At 38.1% G+C, this 8,684-nt stretch overlaps 1 pseudogene; it reads right to left on the reverse strand.

The window, feature by feature from the left end:
- Window positions 1-849: 849 nt before the first annotated feature.
- On the reverse strand, window positions 850-3,431 carry LOC138387379 (T-complex protein 1 subunit gamma pseudogene; annotated as a pseudogene).
- Window positions 3,432-8,684: the final 5,253 nt, after the last annotated feature.

Below are 8,684 nucleotides of genomic sequence, written 5' to 3' on the forward strand. Positions count from 1 at the left end.
TATTATTATTATGTTATATTATCAAATATTGAAGATCAACTCTTCAAAAAATATTATTACAACAATATAATCTATAACCATAGTTTTATAATATCAATTAAGATAATCAGTTCAAAAACATCCCTGAAATAAAAAGAGAAAATGTCCCAGTTTTATTATACTACTCATTTTGCTACCTTTTATTTTGGTTGAAAAGAAACCTTTCAAAGTTGTCTATTCATAACTTTCACTAATAGCAGCCCCTGGAGCCGTTAAGCCCGTGGAGAGGCAGTAGCTGCAGGGCAACATCTTAAAAGCTATAAAAAAACCTTTCACCTACAGTGGTGGTTCATGCCTATAATCCCAGCACTTTGGGAGCCTGAGGTGGGAAGATTGCTTGAGGCCAGGAGTTAGAGATCAGCCTGGGCAATACAGCAAGACCCCGTCTCTAAAAAAAAAAAAAAAAATGACAACAACAACAAAAAACCTTTCACATAATACTCATTGCCAAAACATTACTATATAAATATCTTTGTATACTTACTTCTATTTGCTCTCCAGTGCAGTAGAGTCAATAAAGACAGTCTCTGACAATGTTCCTTCTTCAAAGAAGGGAAATATGCTAGGAAAAAAAATTAATTCTCTCTGAAACAGGAAAAATGTGTAGAAATCTAGTGAGAGAAAGTGAGAAACAGAAAACATTTCATCAAATAGAGAACACTGGCTGAAAATAGGAAAATTAATTATTGATTCATTTATTAATTAATTACTTTATTAATTTTTTTCTCTTAAATGACTTAGATCTAATCATCAGAAGCAAACTGGAAACCTTACAATAGAGAAGAATTACATGTCCGTGCTTTTTGCAAACTGAGCTGGGACAGAAAGGGACTGGGGTTGCCCCCCAACCTGATCCCTTCCAAACAAAGACGTCCACAGTGTTCCTGGCACTCTGGCTCAGGAAAGGGGGAGACTTGGCTGGTTTTGTGCGTTGAAGTCACCTCGCCCAGCACTCATTCCTGGCCAGCATCAGGAGCCCTGCCTTGCCGGCTCTGGGCATCGCCCTTCTCTTTGTGGCCTGAGACAATGTCATCAATCCGCAGCAGCAGAACTGCCATCTCCATTGCTGTCTTATATGTCTGCAGCTTCACAGCCAGCGGCTCCCATATGCCTAGTTCTTTCATGTCCACCAAAGTACCCGTCTCACCATTCACACCCCAGGTCTCACAGTTCTCTTGGGTATGCTTGGCCCGAAGGGAGGTAAGCAGACGGATGGTGCTGGCCCCACAGCTCTGGATCCCGGTAGGGGAAATGACTTCTAGGGCCTGTGCAACAGCCCTGTATGGCCATTGTTCCACACCAGTTATGGCCTTTGATTTTTCTGTCAAGGCATGGGCCACAGCCATCTCAGAGGCCCCACCACCTGCCACCAGCTGGGGGTCCAGGAGAACGTTGCCACACACTTGCATGGCATCCTGGAGGTTGCGTTCTACTTCCGAGAAATTCTCTTTGCTGGCCCCCGGGAGGAGAATGGTGCAGGCCTTGGGGTCCTTGCACTCAGTGATGAATGTAAAGTGCTGGTCTCCAATTTTTTTGATTTCCAACAGGCCTGCTCGTGTTCCAACCTCACCTTCTTAAGTTATATGTTATATGTTAATTGATTTTACTACTTTGGTTTAGTTAAACATAGTGCAAGCAAATGTGGTCCCAAAGGATCCATTGATATTAGTTTTATGCTGGAGTGTGTACATTTTCATTGGTGAATTTATAGTTGCAGCCCACTAGCAAAGATTACACTACCTGACTAGACATATGCATGTGATACTCACAAACACTGATATTTGAAAGTCATAAAAGGAGAAAGTCTTTTGCAATTACAGTGACAGAGTTTCCTGTTTCCACTTAGGCAGTTTTAACAATTACCTAAGGAGATACCTTTCCAAAAAGAACAAGCATTTTTTAAAACACCAAACTTTATGAATACTGAATTTTAATCCCATCATTTTTCCAATACCTTTTGTACAAATGCAAAACCTCAATGTAGAAAGAGAGCGTTTGTTTGTTTGTTCATCTTTATTGCTTTGTTTTCACTTACAAGAAGAGAAAATTAATGTTAATATTGTTTTAAACAGAATTTTTTACCATTGAATGTTTTTATTTCAAAATATTAAGGAAGTACAAAAGTTTTCTTACATGGATACACTATATAATGCTGAAATCAGGGTTTTCAGTGTGCCTGTCACCAGGACAGTGTTCATTGTACCCACTAGGTGGTTTTTACCCCTTACCCCCTTCCCACCCTCCCCCTTTCTTAGTTTCCAATGACCATGTGCACCCATCATTTAGCTCCCACTTATTAGTGAGAACATGTGGTTTTGTTTTGCCATTCCTGAGATACTTCACTTAGGATAATGATCTCCATTTCCATCCAAGTTGCTGCAAATGACATTCTTTCATTCTTTTTTATGGCTTAGTAATAAATACTCCATAATGTATATATATATATATATATATATACACCACATTTTCTTTATCCACTCCTGTACTGATGGGCACATAGGTTGATTCCATATGATTGCAATTATGAATTGTGCTGCAATAAATATTTAAGTGCAGATGTCTTTTTGATAAAATGATTTCTTTTCCTTTGGGTAGATACCCAGTAGTGGGTTTGCTGAATCAAATGGTAGGTCTGCATTTAGCTTTTTGAGGAATCTCCATACTGTTTTCCAAAGAGGTTGTACTAATTTGCAGTTCCACCAACAGTGTATAAATATACCTTTTTCTCTGCATCCATGCCAGCATCTATTGTTTTTGACTTTTTAATAATGGCCATTCTCACAGGGGTAAGGTGGTCTCTCCTCTCCCTTCCCTTCCTTCTATTGGGAATCTTTTCCAGATCTCTTCTAGACTGTTGCCAATTTTTCCTTGATGTCTATAGATATTCCCTTTCCTGCCTTTCTCTCCCCCATCACCCTATTTCTGGGAGTCCACATTCACTCTATTCATATGTCACGGGGTCCGAAGTGATAAAAGCTGACAAAGTGCTACTTTTAACTCTACAATCCAAGTTCAGAAAACTGCCTAAAATATACTCATCAGCATCACTCACCTGGTCCACGCTTTTCTTTTGTGTATGAAATGTCCAGGTTAGATCAACTACAAACCATTATAAAATGTGTATTTCACTACCTTCTCTTACACACAACCTCCAAATGGTTGTTTTGAAGTCATATCCCCCTTCCTTTGTGTATATGCATTTTATTAGGGGGAGGGAGAAGGGGCAGGAAAGCAGCTGGGGATCCGGCGGTCAAAGGAAACATACCTGATAGCTGCATCCTCTCTCCTGGTGCTCTCCGGGCACTACTTCTGCTCCATGCTGCTCTTGCAGGGGCCACAGTCTCTGCAGCTGCTCCCATGGGCATGCACCACTGGCTCAGAGATGTCCCCATGGAACCAAAGTCAGGCAATAGTGAAGTGGTGAAGTGGCTGGAAGGTAAAGTCGAGGTATAATATGTCAGAGAAATCCTAAACACTATTTTTTATATCCCGTGGTTCACAGAGCTTAGAGAAATGGATGTTCTAGTTTTTATTTATGATTTGTTCTTCTCTAGAACACAAACATACGTTCAGGGGCCCCCACCCAGTGTAGATTTGAAGAGAGCTGCTGAGGCGCACAAAATCAGCCCTTCCCTCTAAGGATGTATTGCTGGTTCCAAGGCTTTATTGAGGGTCAAGCTAATCCTGCTGACTCTTTTATTCCATAGTTGCCTTTGAGGAGTTGCCTCACACTCCCTGCAATTAGATTACCACATGATCAGTCCATTCAGTACACAGGCATGGCCAGAAATGCCTAATCTCCTATAGAGAAATGGATTAAATTCCATGTCTTACACAAACAGAGTTCTCTTGGGCTGGCTAGCATCATGAGATGTTGAAGCTATGTGCCCTTATTTTGACTGGTTGCCTATATTAATTGGATTTTTCCCCTAGGTCTTATGAACTATTTTAAATGCCCTTAATCCTGTGCCTTGTAAAGCATTTCTTGTGTTCATGTTCTTATGTGGCCATATATGTCAGACTTACCTCAGAAATCACTTTTAATAGACAATCTCCAGGAAATTGTCTGAGTTTAGGGGCAGACAAGCCCAAACAAAGAAGCAGCTGGTTCATTGGTAATGCTCTGTCCCTAGGACACAAAGCAAGTGCTCATTCAAATATTTGCTGAATGAATCAAGGAGTGAATCCAGAAGCAAGCTTCTGTTGTCACATTCTTTCAGTTCATCCTATTTCTTATTCCCAAGTCCTCAAGAAGTTCAAACAGTTGTAAAGACACTTGAAAAATGATGATTTATTTCCCTAGGATAGTCCAACCTAAAGGGGAATGTTGGCTATTAGCATTGTTGGAGAGCAAAAAAGCTTTAGGAGTACTTTGCCCTGCCAGTTGGATGAAGCCATTGAGGGAGTTAAGAAATTGCTTGGATAAAAGGGAGTCGAGTCAAACTCACATACAGGCATATTTCAGTGAGTAAGAGCTTCAGTCAGACTCCATAAGTTCAAATCCTGGCTCTGCCACTCACTCTGTGAAGTTAAGCAAGTTACTCAATCTAATTGTGGCTCAGTTTCTCCATCTGAAATGTAGAAAACATTATACTTATTATTTTTGATGAGAGAGGTAAATGAGACAACATATGTATATTGGTTGGAATAGTGTCTAAGAGACAGACTAAATTTAGGTTTGCAAAAAAATAATATACACAACAAAAATATTGTTATATAATATAATTTAATATATAATAACTAATAATATTATCAAATTATTATTCTTATGCCTAGGTGAGGGGTGGTGATGATTGTGAAAGAAAAATCTCAAAGAACATGGTAGAGAGATGGCTGGGAAGCTCTTCTATAAGAGCTTACAGTGGTACCTAGTGATTCTCCTCAGGAAGATAAAAGATTATTATAGACTGATAATCCAACTTCTACCATTTGGTGGTAAAAATTGCTTTATGTTTCTCTCTCTCCTCTAATCTATTGTCTTCTTACCAGCTTGTTAAGAGAAAAATCTTAGACAAATTAAATTTAAAAGAGTTTAACTGAACAAAGAACAATTCAGGAATCGGGCAGCTCCCAAACCAGAATAGGTTCAGAGAGACCCCAGCACTGCTGTATGGTCAAAGAAGATTTATGGACAAAAAAAGAAAGTGATGTGTGAAAAATGGAAATAAGGTTACACAGACAACTGGATTGGTTATAAGATGGTGTTTGCCTTATTCAAAACTGATTTGAACAGTTAGTTGCCTGTGATTGGTTGAAACTCAGTGACTGGTACAAGGGTAGGTTACAGCCTGTTTACACATTCAGTTAAGTTACAGCTCACTATACACAGAGAAACTTTTAGGCCAAATTTAAAATATGTAAGGAAGCAGCTTTAGACTAAATTTAATAAGCTTAGGCTATTACCCATCACAGGCCCCCATCTCTCTCTCTCTCTCTCTCTCTCTCTCCATTTTACTCTGTTTTTTAAGCTACAAACATGCAGCATCCACAAAGTTTTTCCATTGATAAAATGTATATGGCAGGGGGACCACGTGAGCTAAAAGTTCAGGCTGAAGGACTGCATCAGGAGTTGACTTCAGGGATTGGTGTTTGGGGAATGAGACACCAGGAAGACTACTTAGAGAATGTGATCTCAGACCTAGATGGTGTAGGGAACAGTGTATTTTTATCATGTCTTGCATTACCTAATTGGAAGAGCGACCCTCACCTCTTCATGGCAGGAAATCAGCTTCCCCACAGGACTCTGCCTACTCAGCCTTTAAGCTGCTGAGTGAGCACCACCATTGTGCCCAGAAGATTACCTAACAACGACAAGATGTCAGACTCTAAAGTTTGGGCTCTTTGCCAATTTACATCCCTGGATGTATATGCTGCCACCTTAGCTTATGCTAAGGTGTGACAGCAGCGGATTTGAATCACTTCTCTATGTTCAGCTAAAGTGGGGTCAGAAAAAGAATTGTGGCATTAGACCAAGCAATATCCAGATGGAGCGCTGCCAAGACTGAGGGCAAAGCAGTAAGAGGCAGAGCCACGTGGCCCGCAGGAGCACAGTGGGCTGGGAGAGATGTGCTCTGTTACATTAGTAATTATAATTCCAAGGACTAAATACCAAATACAGTAATAACTCGAAGCACCAATACATACATACGGTTTTTAATTATCCTCTGTAACCTCTTTGGAGTTATAATTGTTAGCATAGAAGTCCAAAATTAACAATATATTATTAATTCAATTACATACTCTCTAAAGTAGGTGGACTTCATAGGTTATACTTTAAAGTGTCTTTTAAGCATATTTAAAAGTGTAATAAAAATATTCAAGAAAAACGTGAAAGTAGACTCAGGTATCTTTTTAAAAATATGTTATAGAAATTGAGAAATAATGCTGTTCAATAAAATTTTTAAAAATAATATTGTGTAATCCTTCCCTTTTTATGGTCCTTGGGATTCTATGATTGTGAAAAATCAACAAAAGATATAATATTAAAGATACAACTTACATTTTCTTAAATCTATGTATATGTTCATTTAATGTTATGTGTATCTCTGAACAAATGAGTTAATTTATAAACTGAGGCTTATAGATAGAAAAATTATATTGAATGCTCAACAAAATCATTCAGTGCTATTGAATCTCTTCAAAATTCTTCTGATGCACTCATTACTTTCTTTTATTTTAAACTATTTCTACTGAGAATTATAAGTTTATATGTTGCTGTTGTGAGTGGTTTCAATGGATTAAAAGATTTCAGTTTGATAGATTTTATGCTTGAAGTGAGAAAAATGAGGAAATCAGGTGATTCACCCACAGACGTCCCACATTCCTTTCCTTGGTCTCTAGCATTTTCCAAAAGCATATTGATGGTCTTACTTAAGGCATCTTTGGTAGAAAGTAATAAAATCTTCAAAGTAGCCCAAGCAAACAAAAATAAAGGTATAAAAAAGGGATTTATTGAAAAGATACTTCACAGAATCCAAAGAAATGTTGAAGTACCAGACTTCAGGTAGAACACAGGTCTTTCCAGCTCTGCCATTGAATAGTTCAAATTGCAATTTCCAGTCTTTGTACCTTCAGTTCAAATTGTTGAAGGAGAGAATCTAATTGATCCAGCTTGGGTCAGGTCTTCATCCTTGGCCCAGTCAATTGTAAACAGTAAGGTAAGTTCACATGGTGGAAGAATGTCTATTGTTTGCCCACTCTATGGGATTTGAAGTTGGGAGGAAGTTCTAATGGGAAAAGTGTTAAGGCTTCACTAACTGCTACAAAGTCTATGTTTTCCCAAATACTTCTGAAAACCTATAAACAGATAGATTGTCATTCATTCATCTTTGCAGCAATATTTAGTAAATACACACTATATGCCTGGCACTATTCTATGTGGGGATGGTGGCACAACATCCTGGCAGCTTCCCTAATTTTGACACAAATGGCTGGTTACTCTTGAGTAACTGACATTAAGGTTTCCAAGAGGGCCAAGATTCAATGATGTCTATATGATTAGTAACCACCCAAAGATGACCAGCTTGGATTCCTAGAAGCTCTCCCACCTGTGCAAAGACAAAAGCACAAGTTTTAATCTGCAACAAGGCATTTGTGACAAATCATTGTGTCATGGGACAATTAAATGACAATTTAATTGCTACCTAGTAGTTTTTGGGTAAAATGTTCTGTAAATATCTGTTAGGTTCATTAGCTGTAGAGTCCCATTTAAGTCCAGTGTTTCTTTATTTATTTTCTGCTTGGAGGATCTGGCCAGTTCTGTCAGTGAGGTGTCGAAGTCCCTGGCAATTACAATATTGCTGTTTCTCACTTTGCTTAGATCTAGTAGGGTTTGGTTTGCTTTATGAATCTGGGTGCACCTGTGTTAGGTGCATAAATATTTAGGATTGTTATTTCTTCATTAGGAATTTCCCCCTTTACCATTATATAATGACCATCTCTGTCTGTCTTTATTATTGTTGATTTGAAGTCTATGTTACCTGATATGAGATTCTGTAAGATTGGTGATATCTTAGGTCACAAAACATGTCTCAACAAATTCAAAAGAGTACAAATTATGCCATGTAACTTCTCAGACCATAGTGGAATACAATAGAAATCAACTCCAACAGAAACAGTCCATTCTACGTAGTCATGGAAATTAAACAACCTACCGTTGAATGATTATTGGGCAAGAAGGAAATTAAGGTGGAAATCAAAAGATTCCTCAAACTAAATGACAAAGGGGATACAAGTTATCAAAATCTGTGGGATTAATCAAAAGCAATCCTAAGGTGAAATTCATAGCCTTAAATAGCCACGTCAAAAAGACAGAAAGATCATAAATCGACAATCTAATGAATCATCTCAAGGAACTAGAAAAAGAAGAGCAAACCAATCCAAATCCAGCAGAAGAAAAGAAATAACTAAGGTCAAAGCAGAACTAAATGAGGTTGAAAACAAAAAAAAAATTATAGAAGATTAATGAAACAAAAAGTTGGTCTTCAAAAAGTTAAACAAAATTGATAGACTTCTTGCTAAGTTAATCAGAAATAGAAAAGAAAGGATCCAAATAAGCTCAATCAGAAATGAAAAAGAAGCTATTATAACTGACACTGCAGAAACAGAAAATATGGTCTGTGAATACTATAAAAATCTCTATGCAC

Source organism: Eulemur rufifrons, chromosome 1, assembly GCF_041146395.1.
Source record: "Eulemur rufifrons isolate Redbay chromosome 1, OSU_ERuf_1, whole genome shotgun sequence".
NCBI classification, from domain to species: domain Eukaryota; kingdom Metazoa; phylum Chordata; class Mammalia; order Primates; family Lemuridae; genus Eulemur; species Eulemur rufifrons.